We start from the raw sequence: 25,381 nt of genomic DNA on the forward strand, positions 1-25,381 counted from the left end.
TACTCTACTTTTTTGACACGACCACAGAATGGTTTCAAATCATACACACAGTGGCTTTAATATTCATAAGAGTCCAACCTTGTTAAATCTTTAACCATCAGTTTGAGAGTTGTTAATTTTGATGGTGTTTTGAAAACCTGCTTATGACTGAAAAACTTAATGAGGTCGCTTGTGTGTGTGTGCACCTGTGCACGCTTGTGTGTACATGCAACATTCAGTATTTGTGCAGTTCATATGTGGCAACAGTGACATATCTCGTTCTGCATCTGCCATGACGTAAGAGGGCGATTTTACCGCGGTGCTAAGTGATTAGGTTGATCTCTGGGGAGAAGTTTAATTCTCCTCTGAGTAAGGGTGCCATTAAAATGCAATGACATGAGATTAATGCTCATCTTGTAAGTGACATTTACTTTCTCATTTACCGTGGAAATTGTCTTGCAATATTGTGTGCTGGGCCTTGTTTTGAATGCTGATGAGTTTCAGAAGCTGCTCAAAGTATTGTGCCGTGACAGTATGAAAAATGTTGGATGTGCTATATAGAGAGGAAGGGTATCGAGCTGAGTAAGGGACAAACAGTAAAACAAGACCATCAGCAAAACAGGACCGTGAACTTTGAAACTGTGGTTTACAGTGCAGATTGCAAACATGCCGTATGTTGGATAAATGGCTGTCCTCAGCATTAGTAACGGGACTGCAGACGCTGATACCTGACTAGAAATATGATTTATAGTGCCACTGTTCTGAGGTTGCTTTTGAAAATGTGTAGTTTACTCACAGGATAGTGAGCAGAACAAACCTTGCCTTTATCCATCTTTTGATTTCCCGTAAGCTCCCATACGGGGACCGACAACAATAGAACATCTTTATGTCTCAGGATTACTAAAACCCTGTACAGTTTGAAATTGATTACGCTGCCTGATAATATGCCTATGTCTGTGCCTCATATTCGTCCTCTTTTGTCCAGTCTGACGCAGATTTCTTATCTCTTTTTCTCTCTTACAGAGTGTCCGTACACAGCAGAGCCCAAACTGTGCGTGCGTGCGTGTGTGTGTGTGTGTATACACGCTTGTACAAGAGCCGGAGAGCACATACTATAAGTGTATGTGAGATGAGGAGAAACTAAGTGGCTACCACAACCACGCAGATCAGACAGCCTCCTGTGCTGCAAGATGGATTAGAGCCCCACACCTCAGGAGATCAAAGGTAGGAGAAGATGTTTGGTAATCAGCCGCCACTCACCTGCCCCATTCAATGACTGCATGGACAGAGTGAAGGAAAGAGGAAATAATGAATCTCAATGAGTTTAGTCTAAGGTCTCTCTGCTGTCTGTGTGTCGAAGGCTCGGACACTGAGGCCGTCACATCCATTTAATGTGACTTCTGTGACTACGTGTCTCTGGCACATTAAAACAATCGCAAAAGATGTAGTTTGATGATATTGTGATGAAGTATGGGATCATTGGCGTTGTAATCTTTACTTTAAAACAACCACCTTAGGTGATGAAAATCTATCTGACCTACAGAAATCATGTTAAAGATGAGATAATGTTAAAATCTTATTCACGCTACATTTAGCCATGTCTGCTGACTTCCTTCCTCAGTCTTTGACCTATCCGACATATCCCGCGTTTTATAGCAACGTCAGTAGATAATGTATTTCTCTACGTTTGACCATTGTAGGAAACATTTAGTATAAGTACACAACTCAACAAAATATATAACATATGTTGCATATAGCTTTAACCTCGTCATGTTGTCAATTGTCACTACATTTATCAGACTTTCTGAATCTACTTTCTTAATTTTATCAATGTTAAAAACATTGGATCCATGACAAACATATTCAATTAACTTTTGTTATTCTATTTTACACCAAATGATACCAAATATGCCTTACTTAAATTAAATGAAAATGTGTGTAAAATATATTCTCTTTCGATGTGATAATTCAATAAATAGAATTTCCGAGTTGAATATTTCACTCAAAATAAGGATCATATATACTAAGGGTGGAGATCTTTGTATCTTTGTACAAGTGGACCCCCTGGGGGTGAAGCAGAACTGCTGTCTTGATTTTCATTACAGTTTGTGGTTAATATGAGATCTTTTACTATGAGCCGAGATAAGCAGAGTGCAGTCAATTTTAGCTCTACTTCTTATGTTACGTAATGCTGTTCACAAAGTTCATTATTAGAAGGTATTTCAGCTCAGTTTATGTGGATTATTGCTCTCAGTAGTCTTTTGAGACTGTTAAACCAAACTCTATTTTAAAAGCAGATGTTTTAAGGTAGGGCTGTATTTTCAGGTGTTTTCATAATTTATTTAGAAATAATTTATTTGGGGAAAAAACTGTGTTTTTCAGAAGACTGTTTTATAATCAGGACAGACCTCTGCTGTCTGCTGGTGGTCTACTATTTTGTCAGTAATTCCTAAAGGTCTGGTGTTGCTCTTTTGAATAAGAAATAACTGAGCCAAAAAAACCATGCACCTCTGCTCTTACTGTTGTGATTAGAGAGCTGTACTGCTCGCTCCATACACAAATAAAAACACAGCTGAATGCAACATGTCCAGGCAAGTGTTGGCAGTAATTCTGGAAAATGCAGAACTAGCTGATCTGGGAGCATAGGAGGCAGGCTAAAGAAAAATAAGAACATAACAAGAAGGTGAATGAGTTTGACATCACAAAATAATCCCCAGAAGACGCTGAACATTAGAGACTGATTATATAACATATGTATACATATGTAACATTATGACAGCTTTCAGGGTCAGCTGCTTGAGAGGTACTTGCTGTTATAGAAATCATTGTGGTCACTGTAATTAAATGGCTAAAAAGATCTTTTCTGCAAGGCCAAATTAAATCTATGTCCCTGGTTTGAAAAAAAAATAAAATAAATAAAACTACCATGTCTCACTGCCACCTTACAGTGACACTCTCTCAGTTCTTTTCAGTGGGTGCCACTATGCGTAAAAAGGAAAAATGTTTTTCTTTCATCATCTCAATATGTTTTTACAGCACTATACATGTGACAACAAAAGCTGCTTATTGAACTATAATTCAGCACTGTTTGCGTGAAAGGGGATTATTTTATTGAGATTTCTTCAGGCGAGAGGGTTTTGTCCATCTATATAAAACGGATCCATAAAAAATGCATTTTCTCTCCTTTTTAGCAGTTTCTCCTCCTGAACGGTCTCAACAAGCCAGGCAGCTGAACTCTTACCTTCAGTTACCTTCTCCATTTTCTGACCAGCAATTTCAAGATGACTAATTTTAAGCAGGCATTTCCCATGCTCGCTTGTCTTTTTTAAGAAGCACTTTTCCTGGGTTTCTTTGTTTTTTGTTACAGCCATTGTGTCAATCATTCCACATTGTGTATAGAAACTTTTAATCATCATATACCTTAAAACATGTTTTCAAAATGGGAGGCCTCCCTCCCTATAACTTGTTTATAATTGTTTGTTAATGATTTTTTTGAGTGTTTACAGCCTAATAAATAACCTAATTATAAAACTTTTATAAGTAATTTATAAGGGTAGTATATTGGAAAGTGGTACTTTGTGCAACTTCAGATGTCGTGTGTGTCTGCTTATCAAACTAACCTACATGTGGTTCTAAATGTCGGAAGTGTTCAAACTGGAATACATTGTGTAAATAGTATGCAGCAGCATTTGAGCAGAACTTCAGCACTTTGGGTTAATCTACTTCAGACAGTCAACAGAGTTTCAAATGGCGATGTGTGTTGTCGGTGTGTGGATTGTGTAGTTGTGGCTGCAAGGCCATCTTATGTGTTTCTGAACACAAAGATATTTTGAAGGCCATCCTTCCACCTCCTGCTCCTCCTGCTCCAACACTGTCTACTTGTGTTTCTTATTGTGTCCTCAATACCAACTCCACTGACAGTGTTCAAAAGGGGTTCACCACTGTATACATAGTAATAACTACAAAACCTAATATGTCTGTAGATGATAACTTCATAGTTTCAAAAATACATGTAAAGATGCACTTGATTCCACTACCTGCAAAAACAAGGCAAGTCAAACCAACTTGTTTGGTAAAAAACAACATGGGAGAAATGAAGTGAAAAATGCAGACAAGCAGAAAGGAAAGGGGAGAAGGACAGTCTGGAGGGGTCATGTTATTAAATGTTCAAAAAGCCTTAAAAGAAACCAGGTCCTTCTGTTTATCCAGCATCATTGTAACAAACAGTCCTTTTCAAAACCATGGAATCTGTGATTAACTCTCCTCTTAGTCCACAAAACCCTGTTATCTGTGAGCAAATTCTGTCCGTCTTCACAAACAACATTAATGAATTTGACTTTCCAGATCGGGCACGTCACCTGCGATCCTTTTCTACACTGCGACCCCGCTGCCTTTGCTCAGTCATTTCGAGGCCCTTTCATCGTGCACTATACAAGACACAATTTCAAAACTAAAACCCTCAACAAGTCCTCTTTTATATGTTATGCCTGTCAGATTTCTGAAGGAGGTTTTTAAGAGCATTGGCCCCATTTTTTTCTTTCCATTTTGAAATAGCTCTCTGTCCCCTGGCTGTGTTTCCTCCTGCCTTAAGCACGCAGTCATGCCCCCACTTCTGAAGAAACCCTCTGCATTTTAACAAATTTAAACCCATTTCTGAATTACCAGTTTAATTGAACATTCTAGGGGAGGTTGTTTTCCTAGCTTTTAAAAACATAATTCAACAACTTTTAAAAAATAAATAAATAAATAATCCTAATATCTTAAAAATCAATCAATCAGGTTTCTCCTAGGCATGGGTAATATGATCAAAATCACAGTTGGGTATATGTAATTTTATATCGTGGCAACAGTATATATCAGGATACAGTAATTGTTTGGTAAAATAATAATAATAATAACAATAATAATGAAATAACCATAAAGTACTATAATGATACTTGTATACCATCACATTTCCCTAGTTTATTTTCATTATTAGGGCCCGAGCACCGAAGGCGGTGCGAGGCCCTATTGAAACTGAAGGAATTATTCTTCTTCTTATTATTTATCTTTTTCCCCTAAGATCGCATTTTTGAGGGCCTAAACAGGCTCAAAAAGTCCCAGATTTTTGCACACTCATCAGGTCTTGCGAAAAATTCGATATTTTATGGTCGTTACAAAGGGGCGTGGCAAAATGGCTCAATGGCGCCCCCTAACAGTTTTCAAAATTGAAGCCCCCTGCTTTAACTTTGACCTAGGCGTACGAAATTTGGTACACATATGTATCATGCCGGGACAGACAAAAAAGCCTCTTGGAGCAACCCCCTAAACCCAACAGGAAGTCGGCCATTTTGAATTGTATTTTCAAAATAAGGTCATTTTTGGCCATTTTCACACGTCATACTTTAACGAACTCCTCCTACAGATTTCATCGAAATGACTTCAAAATCGGTTTGTGTGAGCTCCACAACTGTGTGATCAAAAGTTATTAAAAGATCTTCGTATCGTTGAAGGGCGCGGTCGCTGCGGAAGGGCGAATTTTGATATCTCGCAACACCCACATCAAAAACCACGAAATTGCTATAACTTTAGCATAAATGGTTCGATCTGCACCAAACTTGCTGTGATGGATAATAGTCCCGCCCTGAACACATCTATGTCACAATATTCTGTAATTGTCATAGCGCCCCCTGGTGGCGACAGGAAATGACATGTTTTACTCTTTGAGGTCCTGCTCCAAGCACGTTGACCATATGCAACTCAAATCTGGTCAAACCGTCTTTAACATGTTGATAATCGTGTATTATGAAAATCGTGCCATGATGTCACACTGTCTTTCCGTGACGGAGCGGCGAAGTTGATGTTTCGCCAAAAATGAAAAATTAGCATTAACTTCACTATACTTAGTCGAATCTGCCTGAAACTTGACATGTGCGTTAACGGTCCAGGCCTGAACATGTGATATGAGTTTCGTTAATGGGCGTGGCCAAATAGTTTGGCCACGCCCCTTAAACATCAGCCCCTGCGGCATGTTTCACCGACATGCACGAAACTTGGTACACATATGTATCACACCCAGACGCACAAAAAAGCCTCTTGGACCCATTGCCCAAACCCAACAGGAAGTCAGCCATTTTGAATTTTGCGTCCATTTTTGGCGTTTCTCACGTGTCGTATTTTAACGAACTCCTACTACAGGATTGATCAGAACGGGTTCAAAATCACTGTGTACCATCTAGACAACATTATGATCAAAAGGTATTAAAGATTTACGCCCCCTTTGAAGGGTGTGGCCGTCAGGTGGCGGCGAAGTTTGATGTCTCGCCATGAAACACGAAATTGCCATAACTTGGGCGGATATGGTCCGATCCCCACCAAACTTCACAAGTGTCATAGAAGTCCTGGTCTGAACACATCCACGTGACAAGCAGGAGACATACTCACAGCGCCACCTAGCGGCGTCAGGAAGCGACGTCGAATTCCTTAAGGGGACGTCAAAAGGCCGTGACAATCACAGAGCCTCTTCGCCCGGGGCGAATCCTGCCACGAGGCCGCGGCCGCCGGCCCCCCCGAGTGGCGCGGGGGTGCGAGGGCCCGTAAAACGCTGCTTGCAGCTTTAATTAGGGCCCGAGCACCTCGGTGCGAGGCCCTATTGAAACTGCTCGGATTATTAGGGCCCGAGCACCGAACCGGTGCGAGGACCCTATTGAAACTGTAAAAATTATTAGGGCCCGAGCACCCGCGGTGCGAGGCCCTATTGAAATTGCTCGGATTATTAGGGCCCGAGCACCGACCTCGGTGCGAGGACCTATTGAAATTGCTCGGATTATTTTTCTTCTTCTTCTTATTATTCTGGCAATAGTAAATCGCATATTTGGAGGCCTTAACATATATGAAAACTCATGAAATTTGGCGGCCGCGTCAGTCCCGGCGAAAAATTACGTATTTTAAGGGTCTCGCGAAAGGGCGGGGCGAAATGGCTCAGTAGCGCCATCTACAGACGAGCCCCGACGGCATGTTTCTCCGACGCGCACGAAACTTGGTACGCAGATAGAACACACCGAGACGCACAAAAAAGCCTCTTGGAGCCATGGGCTAAACCCTACAGGAAGTCGGCCATTTTGGATTTTGCGCCTGTTTTTGGCGTTTTCCACGTGTCGTATTTGAACGAACTCCTCCGACACGGTTCGTCATAATGACTTCAAAATCGCTGTGTACCATCTAGACAACTTTGTGATTAAAAGTTATTAAAAGTTTCACGTCATGTTAAAGCGCCTGGATGTTAGGTGGCGGTGAATTTTGGCGTTTCGCCATGAAACAGGAAATGGCCATAACTTTGGGGTACATGGTCACATCTGCACCTAACTTCATGTGTATGATCAGTCTATGGGCCTAAATGGAAATATATAAAAATATTCCATAATTGTCATAGCGCCCCCTGGTGGTGACAGGAAATTAGTTTTTTTAGGTTGTGACTTGCTGCTCCAACCGTGTTGATTATTTCTAGCTCAAATTTGGTGAAGATGACATTAACAAGTGGGTGATGCTACATTTTGAAGGTCGTGACGGTCTGGCGAAGGGTGTCGACGCTGGAGAGCGGCGAAGGACCGCGGCCTGAAAAAACGACATATTTAGTAATAACTTCTGTGTGCAAGTTTATATCGGCATGAAATTTCACATGTGTGTGACCGGTCCCGGCCTGAACGTATGATATTAATTTCGTTGATGGGCGTGGCCAAACGGCTTGACCACGCCCTTTAAACTTCAGCCCCCCCGCCACGTTTCTCGGACATGCATGAAACTTGGTACACATGTGTATCACACCCAGACGCACAAAAAAGTCTCTTGGACCCATGGGCCAAACTCAACAGGAAGTTGGCCATTTTGAATTTCCTGGTCATTTTTGGCGTTTCACTTGTCACGCATTTTAACGAACTCCTCCTAGGGGAAGAGTCAGAATGGCTTCAAGTTCGCTGGCTACCTTCTGGACTACACTCTCATCAAAAGTTATTAAAAGATTGTCCTCATGTTGAAGGGCGTGGCCATAGTGTGGCGGCGAATATTGATGTTTCGCCATGAAACAGGAAATGGCTATAACTTTAGTAAAAAAGGTCATATCTGCACCAACATTCACATGTCTGATAATAGTCCAGCTCTGAACACACCTATATGAAAATATTCCATAATTCTCATAGCGCCCCCTGCTGGCGACAGGAAATGTCATGTTTTACAGTCTGAGGTCCTGCTCCCACCACGTTGACTATATCAAACTCCAATCTGGTCTGAAAAGCCTTAAGACAATGATGATGCTATATCCTGAATATCACGACGTCTCGTCAAACGGCGTTGCCCTGGCGGCGTGGCGAAGGTCCATGTTTCGCCAACACACAGGAAGTTGCTATAACTGGACTGTACATGGTCAGATCTGCCTGAAACTTGACATGCTTATTAAGAGTCCCGGTCTGAACATATGGTATGAGTTTCGTCCATGTCTGTGGCCAAATGGCTTGGCCACGCCCATTAACGCGTTTCGCCAAAACACAGGAAGTGGCTTTAGCCTCCCTGTGCTTGGTCAAAACTGCCTGAAATTTTACATGTTCATTAACAGTCTCCACCTGAACATGTGATATGAGTTTTGTCCATGGGCGTGGTAAAATGGCTTGACCACGCCCTTTGACGTGCGGCGCTGCAAATAGTGAGTTTCGCCGACGTGCACGAAAATTGGTACACATATGTATCACAGGGAGATGAACAAAAAAGTCTCTTGGACCCATAGGCTAAAGTCAACAGGAAGTCGGCAATTTTGAATTTCGTGCTCAATTTTGGCGTTTTCCACATGACCTATTTTAATTAATTCCTCCTACAAAGATATTTCAATTGACTTCAACACTGGCCTGGAGCATCTAGACAAGTGTGTGATTAAAACTTATTAAAAGATTTGGTCAGTGCTAAACGCTGTGGCTGTAGCGGGGTGGCGAATTCTGGCGTTTCGCCATGAAACAGGAAATTGCTATAACTCTAATGTAAATGAGCCAATCTGCATCAAACTTCACATGTGTGATAATAGGCATGTCCTGAACACATCTATGTAATACTGGGGGCATGAAATGACAGTGAATTCCTTTAAAAAGTAGTTCACCCTAACATGAACTTGCACTCAATATCTACTCATTCCTGTGCTGATGTGAGGAGGAATGAAGATCTCCAGTTCACAAGACACTCCCTGAGTTTCAACAGGAAACAGAACTGTAGTCAAATCCAGCACAATTGAAGAGTGATCAGTTTTACAATGAAAAAAATAAACAGAAAAACAACAGAAAATGCCTCCATACTAATGCTTGTAATCCTGGAAGCGACTCAGATAACAGACAGCATTCTTCTCAGAAATAGTGACTTGTTAAGCACACAGTTTAACAAAATTTCAACAGAGAAGAAAATGTCTGAAGACTTTCACATAGAGAAACATCATTTCTTTGCTGCAGCTGTATTACTTGGGCTACAGCATGTGTACCAGCTTCAGCTGTGTGCACGCACTTCCAGTCTCAGAGGCTACAGAATTGTCCAATCTGCATCAAACTTCACATGTGTGATAATAGGCATGCCCTGAACACATCTATGTAATACTGGGAGCAGGAAACAACACTGAATTCCTTTAAAAAGTAGTTCACCCAAAAATGAAATTGCACTCAATATCTACTCATTCCTGTGCTGATGTGAGGAGGGATGAAGATCTCCAGTACACAAAATACTCCAAGAATTTCAACAGAAAACATAACCATAGTGACATCCAGTGCAATTTAAGTGAAGAATGATCAGTTTTACAATGTAAAAATGAACACAAAAAGCTCACAAAATGTCTCCATGCTGCACGAATGATTTAATCCTGGAAAACACTCAAACAACAGACAGAGTTTTTCTCAGAAACAGTGACCTGTTATGTATAGAGTTTCCTTAGCAAACTTTCAAAAAAGAAGAAAATGTCTGAGCACTTGGACATAGAAGAGAAACAGTGTTTTTTGGCTGCAGCTGTGCCGCTTGGGATAGAGATTGTGTTCGTGCTTCAGCCGTGTGCATGAATTTCCAATCTCAGAGGCTACAGTTTACAATGAGGCTGAAAACACGGTGTAAATGGTGTCTTTTTGGGTTACATTTTACTGTCACCTCTTACAGACACTTAAATCACACCACAGGAGCGGTACAGAGACAGTTTGTGGGTTATTTGTGCGCACTTGAGGTCTTCACCCGTCCTCGCATCGGCATGGGGGAGAGTGGGTGTCGAATGCCGTTTGGTTTTCCGGGCTCACTGTGGCTTCGGGGCGACGTCAGACGGTCGCGGCCACGCGTAGCCTCTCCGCTCCGGGGCGGGTCCGGCCATCGGGAGGCGGTGGCCGGCCCCCCGAGTGGCGCGGGGGTGCTCGGGCCCGTTCATCGCTGCTTGCAGCTTTAATTGTCATTATTATTAGGGCCCGAGCACCTCGGTGCGAGGCCCTATTGAAACTGCTCGGATTATTAGGGCCCGAGCACCCGCGGTGCGAGGCCCTATTGAAATTGCTCGGATTATTAGGGCCCGAGCACCTCGGTGCGAGGCCCTATTGAAACTGCTCGGATTATTCTTCTTCTTTTTTTTCTTCTTACAATAGTAAATCGCTTATTTGGGGGCCTTAACATATATGAAAATTCATGAAATTTGGCGGCGGCGTCAGTCCCGGCGAAAAATTACGTATTTTAAGGGTCTCGCGAATGGGCGCGGCGAAATGACTCAGTAGCGCCATCTACAGACGAGCCCCGACGGCATGTTTCTCCGACGCGCACAAAACTTGGTACGCAGATAGAACACACCGGGACGCACAAAAAAGCCTCTTGGAGCCATGGGCTAAACCCTACAGGAAGTCGGCCATTTTGGATTTTGTGCCCGTTTTTGGCGTTTTCCACGTGTCGTATTTGAACGAACTTGTCCGACACGGTTCGTCATAATGACTTCAAAATCGCTGTGTACCATCTAGACAACTGTGTGATTAAAAGTTATTAAAAGATATACGGCATGTTAAAGTGCCTGGATGTTATGTGGCGGCGAATTTTGGCGTTTCGCCATAAAACAGGAAATGGCTATAATTTTGGGGTACATGGTCAGATCTGCACCAAACTTCATGTGTATGATCAGTGTATGGGCCTAAACGGAAATATATGAAAATATTCCATAATTGTCATAGCGCCCCCTGGTGGTGACAGAAAATGACTTTTTTTAGGTTGTGACGTGCTGCTCCAGGCGTGTTGATTATTTCTAGCTCAAATTTGGTGAAGATGACCTTAACAAGTGGGTGATGCTACATTTTGAACGGCGTGACGGTCCGGCGAAGGGTGTCGACGCGAGAGAGCGGCGAAGGACCGCGGCCCGAAAACATGACATATTTAACAATAACTTCTGTGTGCAAGTTTATATCGGCATGAAATTTCACATGTGTGTGACAGGTCCCGGCCTGAACATATGACATTAATTTCGTTGATGGGCGTGGCCAAACGGCTTGACCACGCCCTTTAAACTTCAGCCCCCCCGCCACATTTCTTGGACATGAATGAAACTTGGTACACATGTGTATCACACCCAGACGCACAAAAAAGTCTCTTGGACCCATAGGCTAAACTCAACAGGAAGTTGGCCATTTTGAATTTCCTGGTCATTTTTGGCGTTTCACTTGTCATGCTTTTTAACGAACTCCTCCTAGGGAAAGAATCAGAATGGCTTCAAATTCGCTGCCTACCTTCTGGACTACACTCTCATCAAAAGTTATTAAAAGATTTTCCTCATGTTGAAGGGCGTGGCCATAGTGTGGCGGCGAATATTGATGTTTCGCCATGAAACAGGAAATGGCTATAATTTTGGGGTACATGGTCAGATCTGCACCAAACTCCATGTGTATGATCAGTGTATGGGCCTGAATGGAAATATATGAAAATATTCCATAATTCTCATAGCGCCCCCTGGTGGTGACAGGAAATGAAATGTTTTACAGTCTGAGGTCTTGCTTCCACCATGTTGACTATATCAAACTCCAATTTGGTCTGAAAAGCCTTAAGACCATGATGATGCTATATCCTGAATATCAGGACGTCTCGTCAAACGGCGTTGCCCTGGCGGCGTGGCGAAGGTCCATGTTTCGCCAACACACAGGAAGTTGCTATAACTGCACTGTACATGGTCAGATCTGCCTGAAACTTGACATGTTTATTAAGAGTCCCGGTCTGAACATATGATATGAGTTTCGTCCATGTCCGTGGCCAAATGGCGTGGCCACGCCCATTAACGCGTTTCGCCAAAACACAGGAAGTGGCTTTAACCTCCCTGTACTTGGTCAAAACTGGCTGAAATTTTACATGTTCATTAACAGTCCCAGTCTGAACATGTGATATGAGTTTTGTTCATGGGCGTGGTCAAATGGCTCGACCACGCCCTTTGACGTGCGGCGCCGCAAATAGTGAGTTTCGCCGACGTGCACGAAAATTGGTACACATATGTATCACAGGGAGATGAACAAAAAAGTCTCTTGGACCCATAGGCTTAAGTCAACAGGAAGTCAATTTTGGTGTATTCCACAAGACCTATTTTAACTAATTCCTCCTACAAATATTTTTCAATTTACTTCAACACTGGCCTGGAGCATCCACACAAGTGTGTGATTAAAACTTATTAAAAGATTTTGTCAGCGTTAAACGCTGTGGCTGTAGCGGGGTTGCGAATTTTGGTGTTTCGCCATGAAACAGGAAATTGTTATAACTTTAATGTAAATGAGCCAATCTGCATCAAACTTCACATGTGTGATAATAAGCATGCCCTGAACACAGCTATGTAATACTGGGGGCATGAAATGACAGTGAATTCCTTTAAAAAGTACTTCACCCTAAAATGAACTTGCACTCAATATCTACTCATTCCTGTGCTGATGTGAGGAGGGATGAAGATCTCCAGTTCACAAGACACTCCCTGAGTTTAAGCAGAAAACAGAACTGTAGTCAAATCCAGCTCAATTGAAGTGAATAGTGATCAGTTTTATAATGTAAAAATGAACACAAAAAGCTCACAAAATGTCTCCATGCTGCACGAATGATTTAATCATGAAAAACACTCAGACAACAGACAGAGTTTTTCTCAGGAACAGTGACCTGTTATGCATAGAGTTTCCTTAGCAAACTTTCAAAAAAGAAGAACATGTCTGAGCACTTGGACATAGAGGAGACACGGTGTTTTTTGGCTGCAGCTGTGCCGCTTGGGATAGAGCTTGTGTACGTGCTTCAGCCGTGTGCATGCATTTCCAGTCTCAGAGGCTACAGGTGACAATGAGGATGAAAACACGGTGTAAATGGTGTCTTTTTGGGTTACATTTTACTGTCACCTCTTACAGACACTTAAATCACACCGCAGGAGCGGTACGGAGACAGTTTGTGGGTTATTTGTGCGCACTTGAGGTCTTCACCCGTCCTTGTAATCAGCACAGGGGAGAGTGGGTGTCGAGAGCAGTTTGGTTTTCAGGGCGGACCGTGGCTTCGGGGCGACGTCCGACGGTCGCGGCGACGCGTGGCCTCTCCGCTCCCGGGGCGGGTACGGCCGGTGGGCGGCGGTGGCCGGCCCCCCGACTGGCGCGGGGGTGCTCGGGCCCGTTCATCGCTGCTTGCAGCTTTAATTCTTATTATTATTATTATTATTCTGGCAATAGTAAATCGCATATTTGGAGGCCTTAACATATCTGAAAACTCATGAAATTTGGCGGCCGCGTCAGTCTCGGCGAAAAATTACGTAATTTAAGGGTCTCGCAAATGGGCGGGGCGAAATGGCTCAGTAGCGCCATCTACAGACGAGCCCCGACGCCATGTTTCTCCGACGCGCACGAAACTTGGTATGCAGATAGAACACACCGGGACGCACAAAAAAGCCTCTTGGAGCCATGGGCTAAACCCTACAGGAAGTCGGCCATTTTGGATTTGGCGCCCGTTTTGGGTGTTTTCCACGTGTCGTATTTGAACGAACTCCTCCGACACGGTTCGTCATAATGGCTTCAAAATCGCGGTGTACCATCTAGACAACTGTGTGATTAAAAGTTGTTAAAAGTTTCACGTCATGTTAAAGTGCCTGGATGTTATGTGGCGGCGAATTTTGGCGTCTCGCCATGAAACAGGAAATGGCTATAATTTTTGGGGTACATGGTCAGATCTGGACCAAACTTCATGTGTATGATCAGTGTATGGGCCTGAATGAAAATATATGAAAATATTTCATAATTCTCGTAGCGCCCCCTGCTGGCAACAGGAAATGTCATGTTTTACAGTCTGAGGTCCTGCTCCCACCATGTTGATTATATCACTCTCCAATTTGGTCTGAAAAGCCTTAAGACATTGATGATGCTACATTATGAAGATCAGGACGTTTCGTCAAACGGCGTTGCCATGGCGGCGCGGCGAAGGTCCATGCTTCGCCACAATACAGGAAATGGCTATAACTTTGGTAAAAAAGGTCATATCTGCACCAAACTTGACATGTCTGATAATAGTCCGGCCCTGAACACACCTATATGAAAATATTCCATAATTCTCATAGCGCCCCCTGGTGGTGACAGGAAATGAAATTATTTACAGTTTGAGGTCCTGCTCCCACCAAGTTGACCGTATCAAACTCCAATTTGGTCTGAAAAGTCTTGAGACATTGATGATGCTATATCCTGAAGATCAGGACGTCTCGTTAAACGGCGTTGCCCTGGCGGCGTGGCGAAGGTCCATGCTTCGCCATAAAACAGGAATTGCTATAACTGGACTGTACATGGTCAGATCTGCCTGAAACTTGACATGTTTATTAACAGTCCTAGTACGAACAAATGGTGTGAGTTTCGTCCATGTCTGTGGCCAAATGGCGTGGCCACGCCCATTAACGCGTTTCGCCAAAACACAGGAAGTGGCTTTAACCTCCCTGTACTTGGTCAAAACTGCCTGAAATTTAACATGTTCATTAACAGTCCCAGTCTGAACATGTGATATGAGTTTTGTCCATGGGCGTGGTAAAATGGCTCGACCACGCCCTTTGACGTGCGGTGCCGCAAATAGTGAGTTTTGGCCGACGTCCACGAAAATTGGTACACATATGTATCACAGGGAGATGAACAAAAAAGTCTCTTGGACCCATAGGCTAAAGTCAACAGGAAGTCGGCAATTTTGAATTTTGTGCTCAATTTTGGTGTATTCCACAAGACCTATTTTAACTAATTCCTCCTACATAAATTCTTCAATTGACTTCAACACTGGCCTGGAGCATCTAGACAAGTGTGTGATTAAAACTTATTAAAAGATTTGGTCAGCGTGAAACGCTGTGGCTGTAGCGGGGTGGCGAATTTTGGCGTTTCACCATGAAACAGAAAATTGCTATAACTTTAATGTAAATGAGCCAATCTGCATCAGACTTCACATGTGTGATAATAAGCATGCCCTGAACACATCTATGTAATACTGGGGGCAGGAAATGACAGTGAATTCCTTTAAAAAGTACTTCACCCAAAAATGAAATTGCACTCAATATCTACTCATTCCTGTGCTGATGTGAGGAGGGATGCAGATCTCCAGTACACAAGACACTCCCTGAGTTTAAGCAGAAGACAGAACTGTAGTCAAATCCAGCACAATTGAAGTGAAGAGTGATCAGTTTTAAAATGAAAAAAATAAACAGAAAAACAAAAAGAAAATGCCTCCATGCTGCAGGAATGCTGTAATCCTGGATGTGACTCAGATAACAGACAGCATTCTTCTCAGAAATAGTGACTTGTTAGGCACACAGTTTAACTAACTTTCAAGAGAGAAGAAAATGTCTGAAGACTTTCACATAGAAGAGAAACATCATTTCTTTGCTGCAGCTGTATTACTTGGGCTACAGCATGTGTACCAGCTTCAGCTGTGTGCACGCACTTCCAGTCTCAGAGGCTACAGAATTGTCCAATCTGCATCAAACTTCACATGTGTGATAATAGGCATGCCCTGAACACAGATACGTAATACTGAGAGCAGGAAAACACTGAATCCCTTTAAAAAGTAGTTCACCTAAAAATGAAATTGCACTCAATATCTACTTATTCCTGTGCTGATGTGAGGAGGAATGAAGACCTCCAGTTCACAAGACACTCCCTGAGTTTCAACAGGAAACAGAATTGTAGTCAAATCCAGCACAACTGAAGAGTGATCAGTTTTATAATGTAAAAATGAACACAAAAAACTCAGAAAATGTCTCCATGCTGCACGAATGATTTAATCCTGGAAAACACTCAGACAACAGACATAGTTTTTCTCAAAACAGTGACCTGTTATGCATAGAGTTTCCTGACCAAACTTTCAAAAAAGAAGAACATGTCTGAGCACTTGGACATAGAAGAGAAACGGTGCTTTTTGGCTGCAGCTGTGCCGCTTGTGATAGAGCTTCTGTAGAGGCTACAGTTGACAATGAGGCTGAAAACATGGTGTAAATGGTGTCTTTTTGGGTTACATTTTACTGTCACCTCTTACAGACACTTAAATCACACCACAGGAGCGTACGGAGACAGTTTGTGGGTTATTTGTGCGCACTTGAGGTCTTCACCCGTCCTTGCATCAGCACGGGGGTGAGTGGGTGTCGAGAGCAGTTTGGTTTTCGGGGCGGACCGTGGCTTCGGGGCGACGTCGGACGGTCGCGACGACGCATGGCCTCTCCGCTCCGGGGCGGGTCCGGCCGGCGGGAGGCGGTGGCCGGCCCCCCGAGTGGCGCGGGGGTGCTCGGGCCCGTTCATCGCTGCTTGCAGCTTTAATTAGGGCCCGAGCACCGAACCGGTGCGAGGACCCTATTGGAATCGCAAGAATTATTATTATTATTATTATTATTCTCGTTCACAATCTTTAATCGCATTTTTGGGGGACTTGCCATATAGGTAGGGCCGCCAAATTTGGCGGGCGCGTCAGTCCCGGCGAAAAATTACGTATTTTAAGGGTCTCGAAAATGGGCGCGTCGAATTGGCTCAATAGCGCCATCTATAGACGAGCCCCGACGGCATGTTTGTCCGACGTGCACGAAACTTGGAACGCAGATAGAACACATCGGGACGCACAAAAAATCCTCTTGGAGCCATGGGCTAAACCCTACAGGAAGTCGGCCATTTTGGACGGCGCGGCCGATTTTGGCGTTTCGCACGTGTCGTATTTGAACGAACTCGTCCCACACGATTCGTCGTATCGACTTCAAAATCACTGTGTACCATCTAGACAACATTGTGATCAAAAGTTATTGAAGGTTTACGTTTTTGATAAAGGGCCTGCGCGCCAGGTGGCGGCGAATTTTGATGTCTCGCCATGAAACAGGAAATGGCTATAATTTTGAGGTACATGGTCAGATCTGCACCAAACTTCATGTGTATGATCAGTGTATGGGCCTGAACGCAAATATATGAAAATATTCCATAATTGTCATAGCGCCCCCTGGTGGTGACAGAAAATGACTTTTTCCGGGTTTTGACATGCTGCTCCAAATGCATTCATTATTTCTAGCTCAAATTTGGTGAAGATGACCTTAACAAGTGGGTAATGCTACATTTTGAAGGGCGTGGCGGTCCGGCGAAGGGTGTCGATGCTAGAGAGCGGCGAAGGACCGCGGCCCGAAAAAACGACATATTCAGCAATAACTTTTGTGTACAAGTTCACATCGGCATGAAATTTCATGTGTGCGTGACAGGTCCCGGCCTTAACATATAATATTAATTTCGTCGATGGGCGTGGCCAAACGGCTTGACCACGCCCTTTAAACAGCAGCCCCCCCGCCACGTTTGACCGACGTGCACGAAACTTGGTACACACGTGTATCACACCCAGACGCACAAAAAAGTCTCTTGGACCCATAGGCCAAACCCCACAGGAAGTCCGCCATTTTGAATTTCCTGTTAAGTTTGGCGTTTCACTTGTCGCGCATTTTAACAAACTCCTCCTAGACAAAGGATCAGAACGGCTTCAAATTCGCTGGCTACCTTCTGCACTACACTCTCATCCAAAGTTACTGAAAGATATTCCTCAAGTTGAAGGGCGTGGCCAAAGTGGGGCGGCGAATGTTGGCGTTTCGCCAGAAATTCAATTTTTTAATTTTTTGCAATAACTTCTGTATAAATGGTTCAATTTGGACCAAACTTCACATGTCTGATAATAGTCCGACCCTGAACACACCTATATGAAAATATTCCATAATTCTCATAGCGCCCCCTGTTGGTGACAGGAAATGACATGTTTTACAGTTTGAGGTCCTGATCCCAGCACGTTGACCATATCAAACTGCAATCTGGTCTGAAAAGCCTTAAGACCATGATGATGCTACATCATGAAGATCAGGGCGTCTCGTGAAACGGCGTGGCCCTGGCGGCGTGGCGAAGGTCCATGTTTCGCCAACACACAGGAAGTTGCTATAACTGGACTGTACATGGTCTGATCTGCCTGAAACTTCACATGTTTGTTAACAGTCTGGTTCTGAACATATGGTATGAGTTTCGTCCATGTCCGTGGCCAAATGGCGTGGCCACGCCCATTAATGCGTTTCGCCAAAACACAGGAAGTGGCTTCAGCCTCCCTGTACTTGGTCAAAACTGCCTGAAATTTTACATGTTCATTAACAGTCCCCACCTGAACATGTGATATGAGTTTTGTCCATGGGCGTGGTAAAATGGCTTGACCACGCCCTTTGACGTGCGGCGCTGCAAATAGTGAGTTTCGCCGATGTTTACGAAAATTGGTACACATATGTATCACAGGGAGATGAACAAAAAAGTCTCTTGGACCCATAGGCTAAAGTCAACAGGAAGTCAGTTATTTTGAATTTGGTGCTCAATTTTGGCGTTTTCCACATGACCTATTTTAACTAATTCCTCCTACAAAAATGATTCAACTGTCTTCAAAACTGGCATGGAGCAACTACACAAGTGTGTGATTAAAACTTATTAAAAGATTTGGTCAGTGTTAAATGCTGTGGCTGTAGCGTGGCGGCGAATTTTGGCGTTTCGCCATGAAACAGGAAATTGCTATAAGTTAAGTGTAAATTGTCTAATCTGCATCAAACTTCACATGTGTGATAATAGGCATGCCCTGAACACATCTACATAATACTGGGAGCAGGAAATGACAGTGAATTCCTTTCAAAAGTAGTTCACCTAAGAATGAAATTGCACTCAATATCGACTCATTCCTGTGCTGATGTGAGGAGGGATGAAGATCTCCAGTACACCTGTGTGCATGTACTTCCAGTGTCAGAGACTACAGTTGACAATGAGGATGAAAACACAGTGTAGATGGTGTCTTTTTGGGTTACATTTTACTGTCACCTCTTACAGACACTTGAATCACACCACAGGACCAGTACGGAGACAGTTTGTGGGTTATTTGTGCACACTTGAGGTCTTCACCCGTCCTCGCATCAGCACGGGGGTGAGTGGGTGTCGAGAGCCATTTGGTTTTCGGGGCGGACCGTGGCTTCGGGGCGACGTCGGACGGTCGCGACGACGCGTGGCCTCTCCGCTCCGGGGCGGGTTCGGCCGGCGGGCGGCGGTGGCCGGCCCCCCCGAGTGGCGCGGGGGTGCTCGGGCCCGTCCAACGCTGCTTGCAGCTTTAATTAGGGCCCGAGCACCCGCGGTGCGAGGCCCTATTGAAATTGCTCGGATTATTCTTATTATTATTATTATTATTATTATTCTGGCAATAGTAAATCGCATATTTGGAGGCCTTAACATATCTGAAAACTCATGAAATTTGGCGGGCGCGTCAGTCCTGGCGAAAAATTACGTATTTTAAGGGTCTCGCAAATGGGCGGGGCGAAATGGCTCAGTAGCGCCATCTACAGACGAGCCCCGACGGCATGTTTCTCCGACACGCACGAAACTTGGTACGCAGATAGAACACACCGGGACGCACAAAAAAGCCTCTTGGAGCCATGGGCTAAACCCTACAGGAAGTCAGCCATTTTGGATTTGGCGCCCGTTTTTGGCGTTTTCCACGTGTCGTATTTGAACTAACTCCTCCGACACGGTTAGTCATAATGGCTTCAAAATCGCTGTGTACCATCTAGACAACTGTGTGATTAAAAGTTGTTAAAAGTTTCACGGCATGTTAAAGTGCCTGGATGTTAGGTGGCGGCGAATTTTGGCGTTTCGCCATGAAACAGGAAATGGCCATACTTTTTGGGGTACATGGTCAGATCTGCACCAAACTTCATGTGTATGATCAGTGTATGGCCCTGAATGGAAATATATGAAAATATTCCATAATTCTCATAGCGCCCCCTGCTGGCGGCAGGAAATGTCATGTTTTACAGTCTGAGGTCCTGCTCCCACCATGTTGATTATATCACTCTCCAATTTGGTCTGAAAAGCCTTAAGACATTGATGATGCTACATTATGAAGATCAGGACGTTTCGTCAAACGGCGTTGCCATGGCGGCACGGCGAAGGTCCATGCTTCGCCACAATACAGGAAATGGCTATAACTTTGGTAAAAAAGGTCATATCTGCACCAAACTTGACATGTCTGATAATAGTCCGGCCCTGAACACACCTATATGAAAATATTCGATAATTCTCATAGCGCCCCCTGGTGGTGACAGGAAATGAAATTATTTACAGTTTGAGGTCCTGCTCCCACCAAGTTGACCGTATCAAACTCCAATTTGGTCTGAAAAGTCTTGAGACATTGATGATGCTATATCCTGAAGATCAGGACGTCTCGTTAAACGGCGTTGCCCTGGCGGCGTGGCGAACGTCCATGCTTCGCCATAAAACAGGAATTGCTGTAACTGGACTGTACATGGTCAGATCTGCCTGCAACTTGACATGCTTATTAAGAGTCCTGGTCTGAACATATGGTATGAGTTTCGTCCATGTCTGTGGCCAAATGGCGTGGCCACGCCCATTAACGCGTTTCGCCAAAACACAGGAAGTGGCTTTAACCTCCCTGTGCTTGGTCAAAACTGCCTGAAATTTTACATGTTCATTAACAGTCCCAGTCTGAACATGTGATATGAGTTTTGTCCATGGGCGTGGTAAAATGGCTTGACCACGCCCTTTGACGTGCGGCGCCGCAAATAGTGAGTTTTGGCCGATGTGCACGACAATTGGTACACATATGTATCACAAGGAGATGAACAAAAAAGTCTCTTGGACCCATAGGCTAAAGTCAACAGGAAGTCGGCAATTTTGAATTTTGTGCTCAATTTTGGTGTATTCCACATGACCTATTTTAACTAATTCTTCCTACAAAGATTTTTTAATTGACTTCAACACTGGTGTGGAGCATCTAGACAAGTGTGTGATTAAAACTTATTAAAAGATTTGGTCAGCGTTAAACGCTGCGGCTGTAGCGGGGTGGCGAATTCTGGCGTTTCGCCATGAAACAGGAAATTGCTATAACTTTCATGTAAATGAGCCAATCTGCATCAAACTTCACATGTGTGATAATAAGCATGCCCTATGTAATACTGGGAGCATGAAATGACAGTGAATTCCTTTAAAAAGTAGTTCACCCTAAAATGAACTTGCACTCAATATCTACTCATTCCTGTGCTGATGTGAGGAGGGATGAAGATCTCCAGTACACAAGACACTCCCATAGTTTAAGCAGAAAACAGAACTGCAGTCAAATCCAGCTCAATTGAAGAGTGATCAGTTTTAAAATTAAAAAATAAACAGAAAAACAAACAGAAAATGCCTCCATGCTGCACGAATGCTGTAATCATGGAAGCCACTCAGATAACAGATAGCATTCTTCTCAGAAATAGTGAATTGTTAGGCACACAGTTTAACAAACTTTCAACAGAGCAGAAAATGTCTGAAGACTTTCACATAGAAGAGAAACATCATTTCTTTGCTGCAGCTGTATTACTTGGGCTACAGCATGTGTACCAGCTTCAGCTGTGTGCACGCACTTCCAGTCTCAGAGGCAACAGAATTGTCCAATCTGCATCAAACTTAACATGTGTGATAATAGGCATGCTCTGAACACATCTATGTAATACTTGGAGCAGGAAACAACACTGAATTCATTTCAAAAGTTGTGCCGCTTGGGATAGAGCTTCTGTAGAGGCTACAGTTGACAATGAGGCTGAAAACACGGTGTAAATGGTGTCTTTTTGGATTACGTTTTACTGCCACCTCTCACAGACACTTAAATCACACCACAGGAGCGGTACAGAGACAGTTTGTGGGTTATTTGTGCCACTTGAGGTCTTCACCCGTCCTTGCATCAGCACGGGGGTGAGTGGGTGTCGAATGCCATTTGGTTTTCCGGGCTCACTGTGGCTTCGGGACGACGTCGGACGGTCGCAGCCACGCGTGGCCTCTCCGCTCCCGGGGCGGGTCCGGCCATCGGGAGGCGGTGGCCGGCCCCCCGAGTGGCGCGGGGGTGCTCGGGCCCGTTCATCGCTGCTTGCAGCTTTAATTCTTCTTATTATTTTTCCTTTTATCCTAAGGTCGCATTTTTGAGGGCCTAAACGTGCTCAAAAAGTCCCAGTTTTTTGCACACTCGTCAGGTCTTGTGAAAAATTCAATATTTTATGGTCGTTACAAAGGGGCGTGGCAAAATGGCTCAACGGCGCCCCCTAACACTTTTCAAAATCGAAGCCCCCAGCTTTAACTTTGCCCTAGGCGTACGAAATTTGGTACACCTATGTATCATGTCGGGACGGACAAAAAAGCCTCTTGGAGTGACCCCCTAAACCCAACAGGAAGTCGGCCATTTTGAATTGTATTTTCAAATTAAGGTCATTTTTGGCCATTTTCACACGTCGTACTTTAACGAACTCCTCCTACACGATTAATCAGAACAGCTTCAAAATCACTGTGTACCATCTAGACTACTTTATGATTAAAAGTTATTAAAAGATCGCGCTATCGTTAAAAGGTGTGGCCGTGAGGTGGCGGCGAAATTTGACTTCTCGCCATGAAAAACAAAATTGCTAGAACTTCAGCATAAAAGGTCCAATCTGCACCAAACTTCACATGTTTGATAATAGTCCTGCCCTGAACAGATGTCTATGAAAATATTCCATAATTGTCACAGCGCCCCCTGGTGGCAACAGGAAATGTCATGTTTTACAGTTTGAGGTACTGTTCCCACCACATTCACCATATCTGACTCAAATTTGGTGAGTGAGGCCTTAACAAGTTGGTAATGCTATATTGTGAAGATTATGACGTATCGTCAAACGGCGTTGCGCCGAGAGCGCGGCGAAGTCGATGTTTCGCCAAAACGCAGAAAAGTGGCCTGAACTTCAGTGTCCTTGGTCATATCTGCCTGAAACTTCACATGTGTGTTAATGGTCCAGGTCTGAACATGTGATATGAGTTTTGTTGATGGGTTTGGCCAAATGGCTTGGCCACACCCCTTAAACATCAGCCCCTGTGGCACGTTTCACCGACATGCACGAAACTTGGTACAGATATGTATCACATGCAGACGCACAAAAAAGCCTCTTGGACCCATTGGCCAAACCCAACAGGAAGTCGGCCATTTTGAATTTTGCAGCCATTTTTGGCGTTTTCCACGCATTGGAATGTGAAGAACTCCTCCTACAGGATTGATCAGAACGGGTTCAAAATCACTGTGTACCATCTAGACAACATTGTGATCAAAAGGTATTAAAGATATACGCCCTCGTTGAAGGGTGTGGCCGTCAGGTGGTGGCGAAGTTTGATGTCTCGCCATGAAACACATATTGCTATAACTTGGGCATACATGGTCCGATCCCCACCAAACTTCACAAGTGTCATAGAAGTCCCGGTCTGAACACATCCACGTGACAAGCAGGAGACATTCTCACAGCGCCACCTAGCGGCGACAGGAAGCGACGTCGAATTCCTTAAGGGGACGTCAAAAGGCCCTGACAATCACAGAGCCTCTTCGCCCGGGGCGAATCCTGCCACGAGGCCGCGGCCGCCGGCCCCCCGAGTGGCGCGGGTGTGCGAGGGCCCGTAAAACGCTGCTTGCAGCTTTAATTCTTCTTCTTTTTTTTCTTCTTACAATAGTAAATCGCTTATTTGGGGGCCTTAACATATATGAAAACTCATGAAATTTGGCGGCGGCGTCAGTCCCGGCGAAAAATTACGTATTTTAAGGGTCTCGCGAATGGGCGCGGCGAAATGACTCAGTAGCGCCATCTACAGACGAGCCCCGACGGCATGTTTCTCCGACGCGCACAAAACTTGGTACGCAGATAGAACACACCGGGACGCACAAAAAAGCCTCTTGGAGCCATGGCCTAAACCCTACAGGAAGTCGGCCATTTTGGATTTTGTGCCCGTTTTTGGCGTTTTCCACGTGTCGTATTTGAACGAACTTGTCCGACACGGTTCGTCATAATGACTTCAAAATCGCTGTGTACCATCTAGACAACTGTGTGATTAAAAGTTATTAAAAGATATACGGCATGTTAAAGTGCCTGGATGTTATGTGGCGGCGAATTTTGGCGTTTCGCCATAAAACAGGAAATGGCTATAATTTTGGGGTACATGGTCAGATCTGCACCAAACTTCATGTGTATGATCAGTGTATGGGCCTGAACGGAAATATATGAAAATATTCCATAATTGTCATAGCGCCCCCTGGTGGTGACAGAAAATGACTTTTTTTAGGTTGTGACGTGCTGCTCCAGGCGTGTTGATTATTTCTCGCTCAAATTTGGTGAAGATGACCTTAACAAGTGGGTGATGCTACATTTTGAACGGCGTGACGGTCCGGCGAAGGGTGTCGACGCGAGAGAGCGGCGAAGGACCGCGGCCCGAAAACATGACATATTTAACAATAACTTCTGTGTGCAAGTTTATATCGGCATGAAATTTCACATGTGTGTGACAGGTCCCGGCCTGAACATATGACATTAATTTCGTTGATGGGCGTGGCCAAACGGCTTGACCACGCCCTTTAAACTTCAGCCCCCCCGCCACGTTTCTTGGACATGAATGAAACTTGGTACACATGTGTATCACACCCAGACGCACAAAAAAGTCTCTTGGAGCTATAGGCCAAACTCAACAGGAAGTTGGCCATTTTGAATTTTCTGGTCATTTTTGGCGTTTCACTTGTCATGCATTTTAACGAACTCCTCCTAGAGGAAGAATCAGAATGGCTTCAAATTCCCTGCCTACCTTCTGGACTACACTCTCATCAAAAGTTATTAAAAGATTGTCCTCATGTTGAAGGGCGTGGCCATAGTGTGGCGGCGAATATTGATGTTTCGCCATGAAACAGGAAATGGCTATAACTTTAGTAAAAAGGGTCATATCTGCACCAACATTCACATGTCTGATAATACTCCGGCCCTGAACACACCTATATGAAAATATTCCATATTTCTCATAGCGCCCCCTGTTGGCGACAGGAAATGTCATGTTTTACAGTCTGACGTCCT

At 44.2% G+C, this 25,381-nt stretch overlaps 1 protein-coding gene across 1 annotated transcript in view; it reads left to right on the forward strand.

Annotated features, from left to right (window-relative positions):
* The first annotated feature begins 1,048 nt into the window (after positions 1 to 1,048).
* grik4 (glutamate receptor, ionotropic, kainate 4) overlaps positions 1,049 to 25,381 on the forward strand; it is a 331,077-nt gene continuing 306,744 nt past the window's right edge. Inside the window, exon 1 of the mRNA XM_084716969.1 lies at positions 1,049 to 1,203. The gene's annotated coding sequence lies outside the window, so the exon portion shown is untranslated. The remainder of the gene's footprint in view (positions 1,204 to 25,381) is intronic.

Source organism: Lutjanus erythropterus, chromosome 4, assembly GCF_056507025.1.
Source record: "Lutjanus erythropterus isolate fLutEry1 chromosome 4, fLutEry1.hap2, whole genome shotgun sequence".
NCBI lineage: Eukaryota > Metazoa > Chordata > Actinopteri > Lutjaniformes > Lutjanidae > Lutjanus > Lutjanus erythropterus.